This window comes from Triturus cristatus, chromosome 3_2 (genome assembly GCF_964204655.1).
Source record: "Triturus cristatus chromosome 3_2, aTriCri1.1, whole genome shotgun sequence".
NCBI lineage: Eukaryota > Metazoa > Chordata > Amphibia > Caudata > Salamandridae > Triturus > Triturus cristatus.
The window spans coordinates 693287438-693313123 of NC_140584.1; positions in this window are offsets into that span (position 1 = coordinate 693287438).

The following is a 25686-nucleotide window of genomic DNA, read 5'->3' on the forward strand; positions in this document are numbered from 1 at the left end:
GGAGCCCTTTACCAGGCGCTCCTTAAGGTAATCAGAGTAAGCAGATGGGCAGGAACCCTTTTCCAGGCGCTCCTTTAGAATACAATACAATTCTCAGCCTCACCTTTCTTAGTTTAAGCGCGTCCGCTGCGCGTTGCGCTGTGCATCTGGCTTTGAGTCTGTTTTGCCAGCAGCTGATTGGATGGCTAACCGGAAGTGCCGGGCCCTTCCTGTTGCATGTGATCCCTCCACTCAAACCGAATAATCGGTGGTGGACGGGGGATTATGTGCTGCTGAAACGGTGAGTGCACGGCGCAAAGTATATTTAAAAAACACAATTGAGTCAGTGCGTGATTTTAAAACTTTCACAATAACAGCGATTTATAGTGAGAACACAGCGTAATTTGGAAGCCCTTTACCAGGCGCTCCTTAAGGTAATCAGAGTAAGCAGATGGGCAGGAACCCTTTTCCAGGCGCTCCTTTAGAATACAATACAATTCTCAGCCTCACCTTTCTTAGTTTAAGCGCGTCCGCTGCGCGTTGCGCTTTGCATCTGGCTTTGAGTCTGTTTTGCCAGCAGCTGATTGAATGGCTAACCGGAAGTGCCGGGCCCTTCCTGTTGCACGTGATCCCTCCACTCAAACCGAATAATCGGTGGTGGACCGGGGATTATGTGCTGCTGAAACGGTGAGTGCACGGCGCAAAGTATATTTAAAAAACACAATTGAGTCAGTGCGTGATTTTAAAACTTTCACAATAACAGCGATTTATAGTGAGAACACAGCGTAATTTGGGAGCCCTTTACCAGGCGCTCCTTAAGGTAATCAGAGTAAGCAGATGGGCAGGAACCCTTTTCCAGGCGCTCCTTTAGAATACAATACAATTCTCAGCCTCACCTTTCTTAGTTTAAGCGCGTCCGCTGCGCGTTGCGCTTTGCATCTGGCTTTGAGTCTGTTTTGCCAGCAGCTGATTGGATGGCTAACCGGAAGTGCCGGGCCCTTCCTGTTGCACGTGATCCCTCCACTCAAACCGAATAATCGGAGGTGGACCGGGGATTATGTGCTGCTGAAACGGTGAGTGCACGGCGCAAAGTATATTTAAAAAACACAATTGAGTCAGTGCGTGATTTTAAAACTTTCACAATAACAGCGATTTATAGTGAGAAAACAGCGTAATTTGGGAGCCCTTTACCAGGCGCTCCTTAAGGTAATCAGAGTAAGCAGATGGGAAGGAACCCTTTTCCAGGCGCTCCTTTAGAATACAATACAATTCTCAGCCTCACCTTTCTTAGTTTAAGCGCGTCCTTAACAACAACTTATGAATGCGTGTGGTCTCGGGCTGGCCGGGTTAATTTCGAGGCGTCAGTTTCGAAGAGGTGGAATAAACCCGGTTTCATGCACTCCACCTCCTACGTCACCAGCTTGTCACCGCCTGCAGTCTCCCTCTGTTTCTCTTGCCGCTACTGAGTCCTCGGACTGCGGCTTCCCATCTAGTACTGCTGTAGTAAAGTCTGCCTTTTGTGCACACAGCTCAGCCTACTGCTTCGATCCCAGATCAGACAGTTTTTCATCTGACTCGAAGGCTTCACTCCTTGGCCCTACCACCGTTTAAGTAGCTACAAGTGTCTACAAGTGTGGTAAGTGTCTTCACTTGCCCTGTCAAGTGTAGCTCGTCAACGGGTCAAACTAACGTAAATGCGCCACTATCACCACATGACCGCACTGAAATAATGTGTCACGCAATTTGAAGTTCCACCAGGTAACCTGGATTCGCTTGAACGGCATCTTTGCAAAAAAACATGCTGTCAACGCAAACATGGCTCTGCAAATTGATAGTGCGGTACTTAGAAACTGCTGCCTCTCTTGTATCATGCTTGGGTTGAGTAGGTGAGGGGTTGTCAGATTGTTTTGAGGCTGTTACCCCCGAGAAGGCTTTTTGCGGACTTGGTTGCAGGGAGATGATGGTTGCCATGACTCCGTGCGTGAACTCCCTCGTTCTCCAGCACTTTCGTTTCAGTTTAATCCATTGCACAAGCAATCTCCTGAACCCAACTGCAATGGGAAGTCCGACACCCAGGCACCTCCCAGGAATAGTAGCTGCATGCCACTGCATGGTGCACCCACCTGTGACAGCGCTGGACTTTAACAAATCGCCTGTATAGAGTTGGCAGGTAGGACCCTAGTCCAAGGGGGACACTGGCAGTAGCCAGCCTTGCTGAGGCATAGAGCAGTTGTGAGGTTGTTGACTGTCAGAATTTGGAGAGGTTAAATACGCAGCGAAAGTGAAGAAGGTTAAAAAGTTTCCTTTTGGAGTTGACCCTGATCGAGCAGCCATGGGGCGTCCGGGAAACGAGAATCAAACGGCGGCATGTCTTTCTGCGCATTGGCCGAAAGAACGTAAATGGTTGTAACCTTGTGACCTCTTTGAGGAACAGTTTTCCCTCCAATGTAGGGTTCAACAGAGACTATAAAGAAGAGCTGGAGCCGGTCTATTAAAGAAGAACACAATTATATGGTCATCTAACTAGGATTAGGAAGCGCTCCACTGGATGCTGCCCACACAAGAAAGGCTTTTAACCAAGGTCACTGACACGTGGTGTAGAGACCTCCAGTGACTGCATGCTGGGTAGATGTCAGTGTTCGGCTGATTGCTGCATATGTTATCATATGCGGAGGAGCCACTGTGAGAAGCTAGCAGACTGACATGCCTGCATCAATGAATACTCGAAAATAGCTATTTTCTGTTTAAGTCAATGTCCCAGGTTATCCTGTCGGAAGATAAATGAAGCGAACATGCTTGAAAGTGCACAATTGCAGCTTTAAAATAAGAAATGCTTGAGTTAGTGTTCTGGCCTGCCTCTCCTGCATATGTATTTTATGGAAGACAACCCAACACTTTTATGAACTGGTGAGTCTGACTAAACCAGCCACAAAATGCACGTCACACCTTACCGAACACGAGCCTGGCAACAAAAAAAAACAAGCGCTCGCCAGACACGCAGGCATTCGCTGTTTATTTTTGCATGGCACTTTCAAAAGTGAAAGCAAGATGCAAAAATGAACACGCGGCGCCCTGTCTGCTTTTTTTGTCCGGCCCAATCAAAGAGCCGGACTGGTACGTGCAAGGCAGCGTGACGAAGCTTCTGATAAGAAACTTCGTCACGACAGCTGAAATGCAGGTGAGCCAGTCCAGGTGGGCCGGTCAAAAAAGGGAAAAGGAGGCACCCTGGAAAGCTTACTCCCAAGGCGGCGCACCGTTTAACATAAATGGTGACGCGAGCCAATGGGAATAAGGGGCGGGGCTTCAAGACCTTTACAGAAACTACTCATATGCATTAAATCTCACAGAGCGAGCTACGCATGTGCGCAGCAACGCTAGGCGAGACCTAAAAAGTACTGCTCACTCTTCTACTAAAAAAAGTCACACCATCTCCAAAGCACAATCTCTAGACTGCCTACTCATGAATGCTTGATCACTCTCTAGGAACAAGCATCACATTTACGGCCTACTCACTGGCACACAACCTGACTTGCTCTTAATAGCTGAATCATGGTTGGAAGATGGCATGGCTACAGTGTTGCATGGAGCAGTTCCTCTAGGCTGTCAGGCTGTCACACAGAATCGTATGGGTGGCGGAGGAGGTGGACTAGCTGTTGTATTCAGGCAGACAATACATCGCACTAAGACTGACGACATTTCCATACAAGGTTGTGAGGCCCGCTTCAACAGATGCAACCCTGCTCCAACTTCCTCCTGTGGCTTCCTTCTCCTTTACAGGCCTCCATCTTGCAATGCAAGATTCCCTGACACATTTCTGGACTCAGTTTTAAACCTGATAACACTGCACTCCAACCTATGCATTATGGGTGACCTAGACATTTGGTTTGACAGGCCCAGTATGCCTCATCTATAAACCATCATCACTGCCTTTGACACACTGAACCTGCAGTGGATTGTCCATAGACCCACGCTTATTACTGGACACGTCCTGGATGTCTTTTTTGTAGTTTCAGAAATAATTGCCTTTCAGATGATTGCTCTGGTCACATGTTCAGGCCACCATTTGCTGGCTTTCCAACATAAAGCACCACACAGCAATATACCTAGAACCACCTTACATGCATTTACCTATTTACCGTGGAACAAACTCAATTTTGAATGCTTAAAAATGCAACTAGCATCCAGCGCAAATCTAAACAACATAACATCTATTCAGGGGCTAAATTGAGTGGCTGCAGGAAGCTTTGATACCCTGGTGCCACTCAGAGCAGTGGAACAGGACAAGGGAGAATAGGCACCTTGAGGAATTCGGAGCTGAGGTAGATAGAATGCAAAGTTTGAGAGCTGCAATGCACCTGACTCAAAACAAACGGTACTCAGGACAAACTTCGCCTACAGAGACTTGACAGATCATACAAGTTAGCCATCAAGGGGGCTGGGAAGGGGTGCTATTCAGACAAAGTTCAGGATGCTGGATGTGCAGGTGGAGAGTTTTATAGAATTCTCACAGAATTTCTTGGACCTGGTTGCATAGAAGGAACTCATCCCACTACTCAGGAGTTCGGGGACAAACTGGCGAGTCATTGCACAGGCACGACAGACACGTTGGGCCACTATTTGACATAGGGGAGGGCCACTACTGCCAACCCATTTCCAAAAATACCCTCCAGCAGTGGGCTAGCCCGGCCTCTCCATTCGTTTGAGCAAGTATCACAAGATGAGTTTACGGATCTGGTCAAGGTGGGCAGACTTGCAAGTGGCCCTTCTGACCCTTGTCCACCATAGGTGTTCAAGAGTATTCTTCTAGCTGCCTCTGAGGCCACACCACTAAGAGGAATCATCAATGGTTCCTTGGCTGTGGGGGTCTTTCAAGAATACCTGGAAGGGGCACGCATACCCCCATTATTGGGGAAAGCTAACCTGGACCCGCTTGACCCCGATGACTGCAGACCAATTTAAAATTGACCCTTTCCTGGGCAGACTGATAGAGGGAGAGGCATTTGCCCGGATGTCACAGTTCATTGAGGGTGGCTCCAAGGTTTCTGACTTCCAAGTGGGATTTCGTTCAGGAGGAGGCATAGAGTGTAGGAGAGTAGGATCTGCTTCACATGGGTACCCCCACTTTTTGCTGGTGTTTCACAGTTTTACCTTAGTCTGGCTGTGGACCTGCTAATCAGTACCCCAGCCTAGCTGCTTCCTCTCTAAAATGGTTTCTATGTACATTAGGTACATATCTAATTGGATTCTGGAGTGCCTTATAAGCCCCTAGTATATGGTATACTATGTACCCAGGGAATAGGTACCTCCGAGGCCTACCAGGGGCTGCAGCATATATTACGCCACCCCTGGGAAGCACTGCAAAATGGCACTGCAGGTCTGCAACTGCAGCCTGGGTAAGGGTGTGCTTGCACCCCTTACACTGGTATAGGCTACCTATATCCACACATATATACAGACACATATAAACCTATAAGCCACTCCTATGGCAGGCCTTGACAATCCTGAAGGCAGAGTGCTTGGTTTTATGTGAGAGGGTGCCCAAGCATGAGCTGAGCCCCTCTTCAGCTTTCCGAAATACTTCCTTATGGCTGTTCTGTGATACAGCCATACCATATACTCTTAAGTGCATTATAGCCTCGCAGTAAATGCTAACTTTGGAGTAGCTGCATCAAAACATGTCGTGTTTGGTGTCAAACACTTTGGAATACTCGCCCCCCTCCCGCCAGTTCTGGCAGCGGGGGTGGCATTCCACCCTTCTAGAGGGATAGACATGTTCACACTGGCTAAACCCGGTAGGACTTTCCTGAGCCCTGGCATCACAAAATGGATGCCTCTGCCACAGACACGGGTCTGGCCTCCTGCTGCCGATCGAAACTCCAGGGAGGCCTGGACAATAGGTTTCCTGTCGAAGGGAGGTGTGACCACCTCCCCAGACAGGCACATGTGTATTGGGGCTGGGCGGCAGCACTCTCTGGTTCTTTGAAGTCCTGCACTTGGGGGCACGTTTGCTGACCCTGTGCATAGCCCAGTTCAAACCGGATGCAGGGGCTACCTCCTCCTGCTGTGGCGCAAAACTGGACAAAGGAAATGGGTGTAACCACCCCTTTTTCCAGGCCCACCCATAGGTGGGGCCTTAGAGTTAGTCCATCCCCTAAATTTACTATTAGGAAAAAGGAATCCAGTCCCTAGGACTTTAGATTACCCTGGCCGAAACTCTGCTACATATATCCTGGACCTCCGCCTTTCTATCACAACTAGAAGACGGAAGAAATCTCCCTTGGGGTCAAGGAGTGACTCCCCTGCTTGGCAGGCACCAAAGAAGCAACTGACCGGTCTGAATCGCTGAAGCTCCCGTCGGACACCGAAGTCTTTGCATCACCAGAGGTGGATATCCAGACTTCCCCGAGGCTACCCTGAGTTCACAGCATAGCTGAGGCCCGTGGCTATCATAGGTGACGTGGAACCGTGACCCCTGGACACCGTGAACTTTTGCAACAACACTATCTTCCTGGTCCTCCTCGAAGTTGTGCTTTGGGCTCCGAGTAGCCCCAGCCTTGAGCACCTCCTACACCGAAGATTGTTGGCCTCCATTCCACGAGTGACCCGTGGGTCAGCTTCAAGTGCAACCGCTCGAGGCTCCTTCGCAATCACTAGTCCGTTGACTAGCAGGTCCCCACAAAGGCAACTCCTTTTCAACTTGGGCTTCCCTGGTTGCTCCAGACGTACCCTGACTTACCCTTGCTGGGTGAGTCCCTAAGACCTTGCTGGTCTGCACCGCAGTCCTTTCTCTAAATTCCAGTGACTTGCTGTTGCCAAGGCTTGTTGGGTCCATTTTGGTCGCCGACACCGCAGCACTCGACAAACTTTGTGGGACAGCTCGAATCCGGCTCGTGGACTTCGTCGACACCTTCTGGACCTTGTGGTTGAAGAGTCAAGACACCCATCAACTCACCTGAAGCACCCGACATCTGTGGGCATTGGTCCATCCTGCCCTAGGTCACTGGCAAGTGACCCAGACTCTGTCCCCTCTGCTTTCAGGTTCCTTCCATCCTAGATCCGGCCTTGGATCTCTGCAGACACTTCTCCTCTTCACGGCAGCAGCAGTTCTTTGCAGGCTCCCATTGAAATCGATGACGTGACCCGACACCAAAAGACACCTATGCACCCGGCTTCCCTGGGTGAGGTTGATCCAGCGCGGAGTGCAAAATCCCTCTCTACTGCCACAGACTAAAAGATCTCACACACGCACACTATCCATACATTCGCTGGTGCGGCCCATAACACCAACACACTTACCATTAGTCCGTGCAAGAGGCGATTATCCTCCTAAGCGCTGAAAAATGAGGGAGGAAAATATCACTTTACCCTAATGAGCAATAAACCTGCAAACCCTTCTTATACTCACAAGGCCCTAGATTCCACATTTGGTATTTCCCTCCTAACCGGAACGGATCTGCTAGTTGCGGTTTAAGTGAAATACTAATACTCTAAATAACCTTTGCATTAACACATTTCAATGAATAAACAACCCAACTCATTACTATAGATATTCACATTAAATTTTATATTAATATTGCAAATTAAATCATTCATCTGATCAAGTTGCCATTCATATTTACCTATTCTGGCTAAAGTCGTCCTCTATGTCAAACCTGGCAGTCTCGCAAATCTATGCCCATCAATTTTAGCAGGTTAAGTTCATCGGGATTTGGGCATTAATTCAGTCCGTCAAAGATTCAGGCTAACAGCTGTGCTGCAGTGTCACCGTCCTCTCCGTCAGCATATCATCAGGAAATCGAAAAGCGCGATCCGATGAATCCCATTACCTCTCTATTCTACCATAATTTATAGTAAAATCACATTCCAAAAAGTATCGAATATTATTTTAGAATGTCTCTGATTGGTCAGTCAAATGTGTTCAACAGGGTTCCCATGTGGTAAATGTCTCTTTAGATGTAGTTCATAATTTTTCCGGTCCAAAGTATCTTTTTATTGTTTCTTTCAGGGCATCTGGCTTGCAGCCCAGACTGACCTTGGTGGGCACAGTCGTGTTAGGGTCACAGGAAGGCCTCTGCTGCGGATGGTGACGCATGCGCACTTCACCCAGAGACTTTCGTAGTGGAGTCAATTCATCAGATAGGGATGTCAGCCATTTTGTGGCCACTCCAAATGGTCAACTTAAGCAAAGAAACACAAAACATAATTAATACATAGAAATGACAAATAAAATGTTATTCCCTCGCTAATACCCATATGTGTGTGTACTTATCTAGCCAAAAGCAACACTCAATGCGGTTTATACTTACTAAATAAAGCACGAATCACTATTACATCACCAAAGCAACATATATCATGCAATATTCTATTTATCTACCACTAGTATGCATACGAAATTTAGATCACGTCATTAATTAGGCCATGCAGATGCAAATCCCACGTGTATTTCGGTCATTAATAAGGTTGATTAGTTATTTTCACATCACTCCAAACCATTAGTACAGTTATAATTAATTAATTAATCTAATTAATAAAACGACATGCAATATGGGGTGGGTATACAAAATTTTGCATAACCCGCTCCAGCAATCCCCCCTTTGGTGATTTTATCATCACACCACCCAAAAATGTGTTCTGTCTTTACGGAATCTTTAATCTTGATCATAACTCAGTTTCACCCATTTCTTCTCTTTTTACTGTTTTATACATACTCTCCTTCCATTCTTCTAATGTTATCTCTTCCAAATCTCTATTTTGATCTTTGTCTTTTCTTTTTAATTTTTCTCTTTTTATTCTTTTCTTATCTTTCTTATTTTTACAGCACATAAAACATAATCTTATCATTAAAACTATGCAGATTATACATGTTAATGGAAACAACATTTTACCTATAAGAGTACTACCTATTTTCACTAAGAAATTCTTAATAGCAGCTATTTTCATTCCAATTCTATCCCAAACACTTTCAACCTCCAGTGGTGCAAGTTCATCATGCAATTCAGTAATATTCGTTTTCAGATCTTTGCTTTTGTCAGGAATGTAAGTACAACAATGTTGAACTTTCTGCATTTATTTATTTATGGCATTTGTAAAGCGCTCTGCAACCCTACGGGCATCCTGGCGCTGTGTACATATAGCTGAAAAAACACTGTGCATCAGGGGCAGAGAGGGATATCTTATGATTCTGAATAATTAAATTTTAGGGAAAAGCCATGTTTTCACCTTTTTTCGGAAGGCCATCAGTTCATCTGTTTTCCTGATGTCAATTGGTAGTCTATTCCACAGATGAGCTGCCGCTATGCTGAAAGCTCTGCCACCGCAGGTGGCTTTCCTGATCCTTGGTATGCCGATGAGATTGGAAGAGGAGGATCGAAGGGACCGAGTGGGTTCATACCACTTAAATTTATTTTGAAGTGGACGGGGGCCCATCCCATGCACTGCCTTAAAGACAGTGCATAGGGATTTAAAAAGGATCCTCTGGTGTACAGGTAGCCAGTGTAAATCTGCCAAAGCGAGAGTAGTGGCATTCCACAGACTCCACCCTCTTTTGCCAATAAAATATCAAGGGCAAGTCGATTTTGAATTACCATAGCACGCATGGCAACCATTTCAGTATTAACCAATAAAAATCCTCCAGCGGTGCTTGTTGACAAGCGATCCACTACTGTTGACAATTTTCTAATTTTGTTTGCATTCAGAGCTATTCCCACTGCGGGTATCAATGCCTGAAAAATATCACCTACAATTTCTGCCCAAGATTCTCTCTTGGTCCTAGCTAAATGATTACTTAAGCTATGTACACCATCTTCTCCTCTATCCATATGAAAGATTTTTGGAAAGACCAGGCCTACGTAACATGTGCCATACCAATGGTCTGGCAAACGATAATATGCCCTGTTCACACAAATAAAATATAATCCAGGAAAGACTGGATCTCTTCCACCTTTGAATCCCCATCCACCCATGATTCGATATGTACCATGGCACTCACTATTACCTAGAAAATAATTATCATACGCCGTTTGATTCCTTCGAAGGCAAAATTTCCCTTTCTGAGGCCAATCTAAAGCTATAGTTGGACTAGCTTCTCCTTTCAAATGTTTTTCTTTCTCTATATCCCAGATTGTTTTCTCCACTTTCCCTTCTGCTGCTTTTCTTTGCATTTTCAATCTCCTTTCCTCAACCATGTCTAGGAATGTCTTTTCCTCCTTCTTCAAACTGCATGTTAAATTGTTTCTAAAAATATACTCTAATGTTAGTTCCTTAGTTTCTAAAAAGAATTCACCTAATACCTTAGCAGGTTTTACTTTGTTCAATTTATTATAAGAGGGCACTTGCGCAAATATTTTATCTACATCTGAAAAATAATATTCTAATTTCCCTGTTTCATAAAACAAACTAGCTATTACACTACATGTTATACCATACGTTGCTGGAAGGTGATGATATGTCACTCCCTCAGAAACAGATGCAGATAACTGCATACATACGTAGCAGTCCCGTACGTCCATTGTCTTTACATATTCGTACAATAATTTTGAAAACACATTATTAGAAAAATCTGTTATTGACCTGTCTTTATGCAAATAATCTTTATCTATTCTAGTTGGAACTACTTTTGGAATCTTCCCTATATTAGTTTTATTCTTGCTATGTCCTTCTAAAGTGTCTATAGTAGCCTTAAAGGAAATGACAAGAGCAAGGATGCTCCATAAAAGCATTAATAATCCTGTACAACAACAACACATTTTACACCATCTTTTCATGAATGTACATCTACCTTTACTACTTACTATGTTAGCCATCTTGTTAAAATGGACCGTGTCTTTTGACTTAGCCTCTTTCACTTCATAACTAGTTTTTCTAACCTAAGGTTCTAACACCTATTTGGTTCTACCAGTCACTATTTCTAATTCAATATCTTGTTTTCTTCATCAATAGTTTTCTTAACTTATTCAGTTTGGCATCTCATCGTTCTTCACTCTCCTCTCGTCTTGAAATATGGATTTTCCTGAACTTCCGTTTCTTCTTCTCCAATGTCGGACTCTCAGGATTTCCGATTCTATTTCATCCTCAACCACTTTCAGTACAGTCTCCTCTGGATTTCCTTGACTATCTGCCTCTTCTCCCTGTTCAGGCAGAGCCATGTTCGTCCATTCTGGTGACTTATACTTCTGGTTAGGTTTCCTTGTTCTTCTACTCTCTTTGTCTTCAGTTAATTCGTCATCTTTTGATTTTTCTTGACTTGTCACTTCATTCACCTGTTCAGCTCTTGGTGAATTCACTCTTGTCAATCGATATCTCAGTTTCCTTATTTTATTGACCCAAACATCATCTCTTGCAACTCTTTTTACTTTACTTCCTTTGTCATTCTTTTCATTCCTCCAAGCTCTCTTTCTTAGAACTCGACCTTCAGGTATTTCATTTTCACTCTCTTCAGATTCTGTCTCAACTTGCTTTGTCTTTTCAGCGACTTCTTCTTCCACCACTTGTTTTGTTTTCCCTACTTCTGTCCCTCCTCGGGTCTCCGGCACGCAATCTTCCTGCTGGCTACTTGTCCCTTCACCTAACTCGATGTTGCAGTTCCCTACACCTCCTCGGGGGTCTTCCGCAGAAATCTGTCCCTCTCTCTCTGTACCTGTCCCTTGTTCACTTAGATTTGTTACTTCAGGTGGAATTTCTCTCAGTCTCTCATCTGGTACTTCCTTTTCACGAATTTCTTTTGTTGCGTCTTCAGTACTCTTTCCCCTTTTCTTCCTGTGTTCCTTCTTGGAACCCTGCGCTTCTTGCTCATTTCCAGAATCACTAGATTCGGAAATCTGCAATCTTCTTCTCAGAGCGATACTCCTGGGAACTAAAGCTGATCTTTGTTCTGTTTCCCCCCTTTCAGAGTTTCCTCGTGTCTTTGACCCTTCGTCATCTGATTCGGTGCTTGATTTTGATTCATCAAAGTATTCTTTTCCTGTGCTGTCCACTGGATTTGGAATTCTCAATGTATGACTGGCATGGATCCAGTTTTTCAGTCCAGCACACTTCACAGCTGTGGTCGTGGTCAAAATGACTTGTCGTGGTTTTCCCCACCTTGGAACCAGACAATTTCTTCTTCTGTGGACTTTTATCCTTACCCAATCACCTGGGCTCAGATCATGGGCTTGCTTCTTTTCAAGTGTGGTGGCATCTGGTCCAACCTGATGAAACATAGAATGAACTGCGTCAGCCAGGCCTTTACAGTATTCCAACACCATGTCATCAGAAATTGTCATCAGTTTGTTGACTGGTATAAACACATGTCTCATTGCACGTCCCATGATTATTTCATGAGGACTTAATCCTGTAGTTCTGTCTGGAATTGCCCTGATTGTCATGAGTACTAGAGGCAAGACATCAGGCCATTTCATACCTGTGGCCAAACACATTTTCCCTATTCTATTTTTGATAGTACCATTCATCTGTTCAACCACACCAGAAGCCTCTGGTCGGTAGGCACAATGTAGTTTTTGTTGTACATTCAATGCTTCACAAATTAATCCTACAATCTCATTATGGAAATGTCCTCCTCGGTCTGACTCAATTGTTACTGGGAACCCGAACCTGGGGAAGAATTCTCTCAACACTAGCTTGGCTACTGTCAACCCATCATTTCTTCTTGTTGGGAATGCTTCCACCCACCTGGAGAATAGGCAGACCACTACCAAAACATACCTCAATCTGTTACAGGGAGGCATCTCAATGAAATCTACTTGCATTCTGGTGAAAGGCCCTCCTTCTCGACCTATTGTTCCCAGACTCACTACTGTCTTCCTTCCAGGATTTTACTGCTGACTTCTGTAGTAGGGGATCTCTGTGTATAGTCATAATCTAGTGAATAGTCCCGCCCATGTGCGTGGACCCCGGAGCAATAAAAAATAATCTCTAAAAGGTGACAAATCATGCAGACCTGCATACACCTTTAAGAGAGAATTAATTTAAAGACAGATAATGCAGCCTATACCCACAGGCTACACTGTCCAGTACTTCAACTAGAATTCCACCAACATCCACAAACAGCCCTGCCTGTCTAGTTTTTCTCCACAAAGGAAAAAACCCTGCCTCTACCAGCAAAAGCCTCTGGAATGATAGAGAGGAAGGAGAGGACAGACAAGCCCCATAGGCTGCCATTATGTGGCTTGGAACAGGATACTGTGCCTTTAAGAAAACTTTCCAGTTTTCCAGAACTTTCCCCAGTATCCCAGAATGCCCAGCAGGTCCCATTTACTTTCAGTTCTTTTTTCCGGCTCCTGCTAGCAGGACCCTGGAGCATTGAGCTCTCCCCTTTTCAAGGGTTTAATTGAGATTTTGGCAATTTTTGTCACTTTTTCTTGTGTTTAGTAGCTGGTACTGTCAACATGCCTGGCTTGTTCGACAAGTGCCCGGAATGTGGTCGAAAGAAGGCTAAAACTGATCCACACGAGGTGTGCATAGGTTGCCTTCCCCAGTCCCACGTGCCTGAAAGCTGTACCATCTGCCACTCGTTCTCTGCCAGGACCCTGAGGGACAGAATGAAGATCAGGCTTCAAGTTCTGGAGGAACGAAGACTGAAGGCACCAGGTGGGTCTGGAGGGGCTGATTTGGCCCATACTGAGGCCTCTGGGGGGCTCCCCAGGGGCAGGAAGACCAGTAAGCGCTCCCACTCCCCGTCGACGTCGAGGGCGTCGACGGCGACGTCGAGGAGGATGACCACCGTCTGTTTGCCGTCCCCCCAGGGCTCTGGGGAGAAGCGGCGTCGACGATCGCCGTCGAGGGACTTGAATAGGCCGCCGTCGACTACATCGGCGTCGTCGGCGACGACGCCGTCGTCGGCTCCGTCCAGCGGTCGTCGTCGAGATGGGACCCGGCGTCGGCATTCGCCGTCGAGGGATCGCAGCTCGCCGTCGATGAAGAGGAGAAGGAGATCGACGTCGAGACGCTTGAGGTCGCCGTCGAGGCGAAGGTCGCCATCGAGGCGAAGGTCGCCGTCGAGGCACAGGTCGCCGTCGAGGCGAAGATTGACGCCGAGGAGAAGATCGGCGTCGAGGCACAGGTCGCCGTCGAGGCACAGGTCGCCGTCGAGGCACAGGTCGCCGTCGAGGCACAGGTCGCCGTCGAGGCGCAGGTCGCCGTCGAGGTGCAGGTCGGCGTCGAGACGCAGGTCACCGTCGAGGCGACGATCGACGTCGAGGAGAAGATCGACGTCGAGGAGAAGATCGACGTCGAGGAAGAGAGAGTCACCGGGATCGGTGTACTCGGTGGTGTATACGCCGCCTCGGATGCCTCCGTCGCCTCCTCCTCTCCCGCCGACGCCGCCTCCTCCGCCACCACCACCACCTCCACAAACACCTCCACCGCCGCCACCTCCACCACCGCCACCTCGGCCGCGGGCGCTGCCTCCGCCGCCCCAGCCTCTGTCGCTGCCACGCACCCCTGTGGGGCCGCCGCCGGTTCCTCCGCGGTCGGTTTCCCTTCCACGGTACCCGACTCCGCCGCAGGGGACCCCGAAGCCACGACGCCCACGGTCGCCTGGACCAGCGAGACCGGCGGACAGGCTGAAGCCGAAGAGGTCGCGCTCCCGCTCTCACAGGAGGAGAAGATCACGGAGCCGTGGACGGTCCTCGTCGGACTCAAGACGACGCCGTAGGAGGTATAGGTCCAGGTCGCGCACGCGCTCCTCGGACAGAGACCTTTCCCCGACGCTGTCGGACTCCCCGGGGACGAGGGTGTCTCCGGTGGACGACTTGGTGTCTTTCCAAGAGGTGCTGTTGCGAGGGGCTGCAAAGTTGGGTATCACGGTGACGGTTCCAACACCCACGACGTCCGTGATATTCGAGACGCTTCATAAAAAAAACACCTGTCTCGCCCCCTACTGCCTCTGGTACCAGGACTGGTGGAACCCGCCTTGGAGCTGTTCCTTACTCCCGCGACGACGAAGGCTGCTCCTTCCAGGCTCATGAAAAAGTACAGGGCCCCGGAGTCGGATCCGTCATTTCTGAGAGTGGACCCGAAGCCGGATTCGGTGATCGTGACGGCGGCAAGAAAACAACATGCGACCGCCCCGGCCTCCACGGTTCCACCCGACAAAGAAAGCCGCTGGCTGGATTCTGCGGGCAGGAAGGTGTGTGGTACCGCCGCCACCACCATGAAGGCGGCGAGTGCAGGGGCTTTGTTGGGCCGTTACGACCGGGCCCTGTGGGAGTCCCTGCAGCAATATGCAGACCTCCTGCCACGGGACAAGAAGGACGACTTCTTGGAGACGGTGCGCGACGGCATGCTGGTGTCGAACCAAACGATCAGCGCAGCGGCGGACGTATCTTTATTGGCCGCCCACGCCTACTGTCATGGCGTCCACCAGCGGCGCCATTCGTGGTTGCGCCTGACGTCCCTCAAGCCAGAGGCACAGCAAAGAGTGGCCAACCTGCCCTTCTCGGAGGAAACCCTGTTCGGGAAGCATGCGGACGATGAGATGGCCCGCATGAAGGCTGAGGCGAAAACCCTGACGGCCGTCGGGTCGGAGAAGGCCGAGAAAAAGAAGCGCCCGTTCCAAAGGAGGTTCGGGTCGTCGGGCAGAGGGCGAGGGCAGGGCTCGGGACAGCAGCAGCCACAACAGCAGCAGTTCCGCAAGCTCTTCCAGAAACGCCAGAGGGGTAGAGGAGGCCAGCAGGCTACTACCACAACCAAGGGCCCGGCCGGGTCTCGGCCCTGAGCGGTTACTTCCCCCTCAACCGTTACCCACTCCAGTGGGGGGAAGCATTCAATTTTTTCCAGCAGAGTGGAGAAAAATTACTCAGGACAAGTGGGTGCTGAATATTGTTTGCAATGGATACAGTCTTCGGTTTATCAGCCCGCCTCCAGCGATTCCGCCGGTCAGCTCTCGATTCCAGCTGAGAGAGCTCCAGGCGGAGGCAGACATCTTGTTGAGAAAAAAGGCGGTAGAAGAGGTACCTCTGTCTCAAAGGGGAAGAGGTCTGTACTCTCGGTTCTTCCTCGTTCGCAAGAAGGACAAGAACGAGTTCAGGCCCATTCTGGATTTGAGGCAGGCAAACAAATGGATTCGCAGAGAGAAGTTCCGCATGCTTTCGTTGCACCAGATTTACCCTCAGCTGCAACGGGGAGACTGGCTCTGTGCCATAGATCTACAGGATGCGTACTTCCATGTGCCCGTAGCGAGGAAGCACAGGAAGTTCCTGCGATTCCAAGTCGGCGCCAATCACTATCAATACACAGTACTGCCATTCGGGCTAAAATCTGCGCCCAGGACTTTTTCGAAGTGCATGGCGGTGGTGGCGGCACACCTGCGGAGGAACAAGGTGTTTGTCTACCCGTATCTGGACGATTGGCTGATCAAGGCATCATCCTTCGCGGAAGCGCAAGAACACTTCCGATGGACGTGCGAGCTCTTGCACAAGCTGGGGTTACACGTCAACATGTCCAAGTCGGTCACGACTCCGGTCCAGTGCATACAGTACCTGGGGGCCTCCATCGATACGCGGTCAGCAAGCGTGTCTCCTTCGGAGGAGAGACGGTTATCACTCCTTCGGAAGGCTCAGGACCTCAGGACTGCTCCATCGACAACAGTGAGGAAGGTGTCGTCTCTACTGGGATCGATGGCCTCCTGTATCTTCCTCACGCCTCACGCTCGGCTACACATGAGACCACTGCAGGAGTGTTTGGAGGATCAGTGGGATCAAAGGACAGGCTCTTGGGACGACAAGATACGCCTGTCGCTGCATGCTCTTCAGTCTCTGAAGTGGTGGTGTTCGGCGGAAAACCTCCTCAAGGGGGTTCCCTTCCACAAGGACATTCCCACGACGAGTGTCGTGACGGATGCGTCTCTCCAGGGCTGGGGAGCGCATTCCGGGGACTTGCAGATTCAGGGGAAGTGGTCTGCTTTGGAATCGACGTACCACATCAATTTCCTGGAACTCAGATCTGTCTTCCTGGCACTGAAGGCCTTCCTTCCGTCCTTCCAGACCAACTCGCTGCTGATACAGACGGACAATACAACCACGATGTATTATCTCAACAAGCAGGGGGGGTCGAGATCGCGCACTCTGTCGCAGGAGGCGCAGGCGATCTGGCGCTGGCTGCTGGCCAGAGGACTGACGATTACGGCCACGCATCTGCCAGGAGTGCAGAATGCTCAGGCGGACGCCTTGAGCAGGCTGATTCAGGAAAACCACGAATGGGTCATAAACGACGAAGTACTAGTAGAAGTCTTCGCAAGGTGGGGGACTCCAGACGTAGATCTGTTCACCACCACCGAAAACAGCAAATGCCGAGACTTCGCATCCAGGTACTACCAGCGGGGGACGCTGGGGAATGCGCTATGGATCGATTGGTCGAACAGCTTTCTGTACGCTTTTCCACCCATTCCCCTGATTCCGGCGGTGCTCATCAAGCTGTCCCAGTCCAGGGCGCGGATGATCCTGATCGCCCCGGAGTGGCCCAGGCAGTGGTGGTTCACGGACCTTCTTCACCGGTCTCTCCTTCCTCACATGCGGTTGCCGTGCAGGCCGGACCTTCTCACGAAGTTCGGGGGGCGGATGGTGCACCCCAACCTCTCGTCTTTGAGTTTGGCGGCATGGCTCCTGAAATAGTGCAATATGGCCATCTGAATCTACCAGACGATTGTATGGACATTCTGAAGGAGTCTAAGCGACCTTCCACTAGGACATCCTATGCTTACAAGTGGAAGAGGTTCTGTATCTGGTGTAAGTCCAAGAACTTTGATCCGACAACATGTAAGGAAGATGTCATCCTTCCATACCTTTTACATCTGGCGCAGTCTGGCCTTAATTTCCATTCCATTAAGGTTCATCTGGCTGCTTTGACTGCTTACAGGAAATGCCCTTCACAGATTTCCTTCTTTCAGATCCCTGTGGTCAAGGATTTTTTGGAAGGCTTGAAGAAAGTGTTTCCTCCCGTCAGACTTCCCTCGCCTCACTGGAACTTGAATGTGGTGCTGTCCAGACTGATGAAGGAGCCTTTTGAACCCATTCACAAGGCTTCATTGCAGCACCTATCCTGGAAGGCGGCGTTCCTAGTGGCCATTACATCGGCCCGCAGGGTGAGTGAACTTCGGGCATTATGTTGTCAAGAACCTTATACTGTATGTCATGCTGCTAAGGTTGTGATGCGTACTCACCCTAAATTTCTTCCTAAGGTTATCTCTGATTTTCATGTCAACCAGACCATAACTTTACCTACGTTCTTTCAGAATCCCTCTTCGCCAGCGGAAAGGTCTCTCCATTCCCTGGATGTTCGGAGGGTGTTGAAATTTTATCTGGATAAGACCAAGGATATTCGTAGGTCTGACCAATTGTTTGTTAACTATGGCTCAGTCAGGACGGGTCTTGCGACCTCTAAGCAGTCCATTTCTCGGTGGATTGTGTCCTGCATACAATTGTGTTATCAAAAGGCTAATAAGACCTTAGGGGGTAAACCTAAGGCTCATTCCACCAGGGGCAAAGCTGCCACGACGGCTTTGCTGCGTAATGTTCCGATTGCGGAAATCTGTAAGGCGGCCACTTGGAAGTCGGTCCATACCTTTGCTGCGCATTACTGCCTGGACACGGATGCCAGGGCAGATGCTCAGGTTGGGCAGGCTTCGCTGCGAAATTTGTTCGCACAGTAGTGGTAGTGTCTTGTGTGTTCTCCACCGCTTTTGTTTTGTGGGGATGGGCTTGCCATTCTGTTCACTAGATTATGACTATACACAGAGATCCCCTACTACAGAAGGAGTAGTTTCTTTTCTGTAACTCCAGTTCTGTAGTAGGGGTATCTCTGTTATAGTCATAAGCGCCCGCCCTCCTCCCCGGTGGAGAGATACTTATTCATATGTAGAATGCTACAGGTCTGGCGTGCTACGCCTTCAAAAAGAACTGAAAGTAAATGGGACCTGCTGGGCATTCTGGGATACTGGGGAAAGTTCTGGAAAACTGGAAAGTTTTCTTAAAGGCAGAGTATCCTGTTCCAAGCCACATAATGGCAGCCTATGGGGCTTGTCTGTCCTCTCCTTCCTCTCTATCATTCCAGAGGCTTTTGCTGGTAGAGGCAGGGTTTTTTCCTTTGTGGAGAAAAACTAGACAGGCAGGGCTGTTTGTGGATGTTGGTGGAATTCTAGTTGAAGTACTGGACAGTGTAGCCTGTGGGTATAGGCTGCATTATCTGTCTTTAAATTAAATTCTCTCTTAAAGGTGTATGCAGGTCTGCATGATTTGTCACCTTTTAGAGATTATTTTTTATTGCTCCGGGGTCCATGCACATGGGCGGGACTATTCACTAGATTATGACTATAACAGAGATACCCCTACTACAGAACTGGAGTTACAGAAAAGTAACTACTTCATATTGAGCATCTCTGACAAAGACTTTCTGCTAAAAGTTTGAATTTTGCATTGTACCAGGTCTGCTTAAATGACCTGATTATAGCATCTCTCCCAATATGTCCCTGGCCATGATACATCCGTGCCATGGTAGACATCATGCTATCAGGCATAACTGGTCTTCCATCTCGATAGACCCACACATGATCATTTTCCCTTGGGGCACATCCTGCTTTTACCCACTGTCTCATTTCCTCATCTCCTGCCTCATCCTGCAACTGTTTTACCTCTTCCCAAGTTCCCACAATGTTAGTTGTAGGAGAGTAGGGTCTGCATTCTATGTTCACCCCCACTTTTTGCTTTTGCTTTACTGGTTTTCGACTTAGATGTGGCTGTGGGCCTGCTAATCAGACCCACAGCCCTGCTGTTCTTTCTCTAAATTGATACTATGTACTTTAGGTGCATAACCCATTTGGATAGGATCACCTTATTGGCCCCTGTACAGTGTACCTTAGGTACCCAGGGCATAGGTGTACCCTTGGCCTACCAGGGGCTGCAGCATGTATTATGCCACCCCTGGCCTGGCCTTCCATTATGACACAACTGGCTGATCACTCAGCTGGGGCAAGGTCGTGTAATCACTCCTTGCTTTGGTGTAGTATTCCTATACCTAACTTACATATAGACACATGTGTACCTATCAGCCACTCCTATGGCAGACCTTAACAATCCTGGAGGCAGAGTGCTTGGTAACATGTGATATGGTGCTCTAGCATGAGCTGAGCATGTCTGCAGCTTTCGGAACCATGTCCTTATAGCTGTTCTATGATATAGCCTACCATATACTCTTAAAGTGCCTTATAATCTTAAACGGTTATGGTAACTATGGTTTGGCTTTATCAAAACATGTTGTGTAAGGTGTCTAACACTTGGAATAATACCCCCATCCCATTTCTGGGGATGAGGATACTATCCCTCCCTTCTAGAGGGAGAAGACATGTTGTAACCTACTTACCCGGTTAAAGTTAACCAGAGCCCCAGCATCACAAAATGGATGCTGCTGCCACAGACACGAGTCTGACCTCCTGCTGCTGGGAGTGATCCCGGCAAGGGAGGCTTGGACAATAGGGTTCCTGCCTTAAGAGGTGCGAGCACCACCCCAGACAGGCCTTAGTGTATTGGGGCAGGGAGGGATGAAAAGAATGAGACATGCCTGGGGCACACAAGGTGTCCCGTGCATAGTCCAGTTCAAACCGGTGCTGGGGCACTCCAGCCCCAGTCCTGGCATGAAACTGGACAAAGGGAAGGGGGTGTAACCACCCCCCTCCCAGGTCCCACCCATAAGGCGTGACCTAGCAGGTAACCCAGCCCCCCAGATTAGTATAAGAGTGGTAGCTGGGCCCCAGGAGATTAGATTATCCTGAACCTGCAACTTGAACAGAAACTCTGGACCTTCGACATTCAACGAAAGAAGAAGACTGAAGAATCTCCCTTGTGGCCAAGGAGTGGCTACCCTGTGCAAACAGGCACCATCAAGAGACTACCCTTTGCTTTGCTGAAGTTCTACGAGGGACCGACTGCAGAGCCCGACCAGAGCCTTGACTTCCAGACTTCTCCGACCCTGATCCACATCCACAGCCGAGCTGAGATCCGTGGAGGCGACGAGAGACGTGGGACCGGCTACCTGGGAAAAGTGGCGAATATCTTCCAGAGCAGCTTCTGAGGCACCCTCGAAGTTGTGCACCGGGGATTGAGAAGCCCCAACCCCAAGCACCATCTGCATCGAAGATCAGCCCCCCACACTCCACGAGTCCTGCGTGGGGCCCTTCTGCATTTTCCTGCTTGCCGCGTCTGTCCGGTTGCTTGCCCGTTGGCTAGTGGCCTTTGTGACGATGCACCCTGAAATCTTCACTGCTGGTTTGGCTCCTCCAGACTGGCTCCCGCTTCTTTGCAAAAGAGAAGCACCCCAGACCTTCCTGGTCTGCACCAGAAGCAAGTCCTCTGTTCTTCGTGGGTTACGCTTGCCAAGGCTTGGTGAGTCCTAGTTCGACTTCGACGCCACCGACAGCAAGAGCCTTTGTGGGACAGCTCGCCTCCTGGTCCTGGTCGTCCTTGACGCCTCCTGGTACCCGTGGCTGCAGCGACAAGCTTCACCTTTCACCTGCAATCTTCACAACATCGCCTGGTTCCTTCCTGGTTCCACGTGGTCACTGGCTAGTGACCTTGACTCTGTCCCTTCTGCTTGCAGGTATCCTCTCTTCTTGATCCCAGCCTTGGGATCCACCGGACACTCTTCACTGACTGCCTGTCAGCAACTTTCCTTCAGGCATCCATAGAAGTCCACGACGAAACCCGACGCAAGTTCACACCTATGCACCCACAGCCCGTGGGCTAGGTAACTTGGGTACTTCGGTGCTCACAAGGGTAGTGACTATCCTAGGGTCTAGTTTCCGAGTCTCGACTCTCTAGCTGCTTCAGAAGTGTCCTTAAACTGTTAATTTCTAACTGCTAGTAATTCTATCGACTTTTACGCATTACGCGTGAGTGTTTCCACTCTGCACCTGAATCCCGTGGGCCTCCCACTTCCTAACTGTTGCTAGTGTAGTGCAGCCCCAGCGATTCCCTAGGCCTAGGCCTATCCTATTTCCGTGACAGTGGTCCTTATACCACTTCTTTAGTATATGGTTTGCGTGGCCCCTAGAGCCTAACTTTATTACTTACCTGTGTGACTTAATGTATGCTTAAATAAGACTGTGTTGTACTTACCTCTAATCTCATAAAGAGTGCTGAGGGTTTGACTAGAATAAATACACTTTATTTTATATATATATCTGTTGTGGTGTCCTTTCATTTGGTATTCAAGGGATTATATATGGTATCACAGCTGGCTTCACATGCCATTCAGAGTTTAGCCTAAGACTGCTCTTGTCCATGCTACCACTAGGATAGCTGGTCTATAAGGTTGACTTTACAACCAATCACCATAAGGGTTGTTTGGACTGATATAAGGTGTACACTAGAACTAGTGACATCATACATCAGGCCAACTTCTCACATTAGTGAACATCAATGAGCAAGAAGACATTTCTCTTTCCTTAGCCCGATTGACCGAATTCTGATTCCGTGCACAATACTGTGCCATGTCATTGGCATACCTGTTCCCAGTGGCAATATAATCACCACCTTGACTATGTGCAGCACATTTTACAACAGCCAATTGTTTAGGCAGCTGTATCGCCTCAAGCAACTTTCCAACCACTTCTGCATTCTTAATGGGAGTTCCAGTCGAGGTCAGGAAACCTCTTTGTAGCCATAGTTGGCCGAAGTCGTGGACAATTCCAAAGCCATACTGGCTGTCAGTTATCACAGTCACTCTCACACTCTTTCCAATCTTGCATGCTCTAGTCAAAGCCACAAGTTCAGCTACCTGGGCTCATTTCACTCCTTTCAAATATGATGCTTCAATTACTGTTGCATACTGCATACGCTGCACTCAGCACTCCTTCATCTGTTCTCAAACATGACCCATCAACGAACATCACAAAATCACTTTCTGGCAAAGGTACATGTTTTATGTCTGGTCGTGGTTTGGTACAAAGATCAAGTACATCCAGACAATCATGATCAACTTCATCTCTTACCTCCACAACCTCATTATCAGGCAACAATGTTGCTGGATTCACATTCACACATCTTGCAAGACTCACATTAGTTGCACCTAATATGACCTTTTCATACTTAGTCAGCCGACTGTGTGTCATATACTGAGTACGACTCCTTGTCAACAGAATTGCTACATCATGAGGTACAAACACTTTCAAAGGATATCCCATCACAATTCCTTCACTCTGCTCCAAACTTCAACATGTTGCAGCCACCGCTTTCAAACATCCAGGTGAACCTACAGCTACTGGATCTAGCATTGACAAAAAATATGCAATTGGTCTTCTCAGTTTTCCATGTTTCTGGGTCAGCACAGAAAGTGCACATCCATTCCTCTCACTGCAATACAACTCAAATTCTTTCTCATAGTCAGGCATGCTAATGCAGGTGCTTCACACAAACCATCTCTCAATTGTCTAAATGCTGCCAATTCTACTTTATTTAATTCAAGAGGATCTTTTACATCACTTCTCGTTAATCGCACCAAAGGCTTTGCGATCAAGGAGAAGTTCCCTATCCACTGACGCAGTACCCTACCATTCCCAAAAACATTCTAACTTCTCTTTGAGTCATGGGAGCTCTCATTCCTTTTATTATTCTGATTCTGTCCATGGTTATTTTCCTTAGTCCTTTCTCAATGTTGTGTCCCAGATACTGCACTTCCTTTTTACAAAACTGTAGTTTTGCAGGTGACACTTTAAGTCCTCCATCTGCCAAATGATTCAGTAAGGCTATTGTATCTACCTCACAGGCTTCACGTGTTTTTGACGCTACTAAAAGGTCATCGATATATTGAACCAATACTGAGCTTTCTGGCATTTCTAGACTCTCCAAAGATCTCTTTAACAACTGATTGAATATTGAGGGGCTCTCTGTATACCCCTGTGGGATTCGGCACCATGCCAAAATATGCTCACCAAAACGAAATGCAAAAATTTGCTGACTGTCATGGGATAGAAAAGAAAGCATGACACAGATCAATTACTGTGTACCATTCTGCATCATGGGGAATCTGATATAAAATCACTGATGGATTTGGTACAATGGGACAACATGATACCACAATTTTGTTCACCTTTCTCAAATCTTGCACTATCCTGAATTTCCCATTAGGCTTTTTCAGTCCCATTATCGGTGAATTACATGGACTACTCATTATTTCTCTCAAGATTCCTTGTCTGATCATTTTCTCTATTATAGGAGTTACACCTTCAATTATTTCAGGTGTCAATCTGTACTGTGGAACATTTGGATACGTTACTCCTTCTTTTACAGTTATTTTAACTGGATCTACATTTCTCATTAATCCTACATCTTCTCCAGTGAAATCCCAAACCTCTGCCTTTACAGAGTTTCTCAGTTCTTTTGGTAATTCATCAGGGTTGAAATCAGCATATGTTTCAGTAACTTCACTTTCTCTGTTAGCTAGGGTCATCTTGTACAATACATCATCATCTGGTGTTTCAAAAGCTATTCCATCCGGAGTACAAAATATAGTGCAATTCATTTTGCACAACAGGTCCCTACCTAATAAATTCACAGGACTGGTGTCACACACCACAAAGCAGTGCATTTCTGAAAATTTCCCTATGCTGACTTTCACTGGTTCTCTAAGATAAGTCTTAATTTGCCTGTTGGACACACCAACTACTTGGATCGTTTCATCCGAGAGAGGAAGATTCTTAACATCAGCTGATCTAACAGTTGATTGAGTAGCACCAGTATCCACTAGGAAAGTAATATTTTCATCATTAACCCTCCCATCTACAAACGGTCCTGTCTGGTCTACTTCTAGAGTTGCGCCAAGTACGCACTCTTCTTCCTCCCTTCGGCACCGTCAATAGCTCTCTTCTGCGTCACTCTCATTGCGTTACAGCCAATACTGCGAGACAGCGCTAGCGCGTGGCAGCTTATTTACCTGTTCTTCATTGTAGAATCCCGATTGACTACTATACTTCTGTGTGTTTCTGCTCTGTGGAAAAGGCGGCTTTGGCACCTGATTCTGTGGGTGAACAACTTGCTGCTGTTTCTGCAGTTGACCACTCACCTCATGCTGCACCTGTGGGTTCAATGATGGATTTTCATTGTTAGTACTCGGGGGAAATTTACACTCGGATTTCCAATGCCCTATCCTGCCGCAATTATGACACGGAAATTTCTTCTTAGCTTCTTCAATGTTCCCTTTGTACTTCCCATTATAACATTTTGGCTTGGTCCCTGCTTGTTCCACCAATTGTGCTTCCTGTCTCTCCGCTACTTTTACCTGTGCCCACATTGCCTTCCCCTTTAACTTTCGCTGTTTTGCTTCAATTTCATCACTGAAGTATTTAGCATGTCTCAATACTTCATCTATTTTCTTATTTTGCCAATCTACCGAATGCTGTTTAATCATATCACCAATTTCTGGTCGTAAACCATATACAAATCTGTATACAAAATGGCTCAAATCCTTTTCACTCACATTCTCGTCTCCGCTAAACTGCTTAAAAGCTTGTATTAGCCTCTCATAGTATGCATGTACTGACTCTTTACTTTCCTGATGTGTTCGATCAATTTTTACCCAGTCTGTTTCTTTAGGGGGCACTTTATTTTTCAAAAATACCATAACCTGCTCATATTTCTTCATTACCTCGGGGTCTGGTGCTCCTGTTTTAGGATCCCTTGGATATTCCTTGGTTGGCCAATTTATCATCAGTTTACACTCTGACCA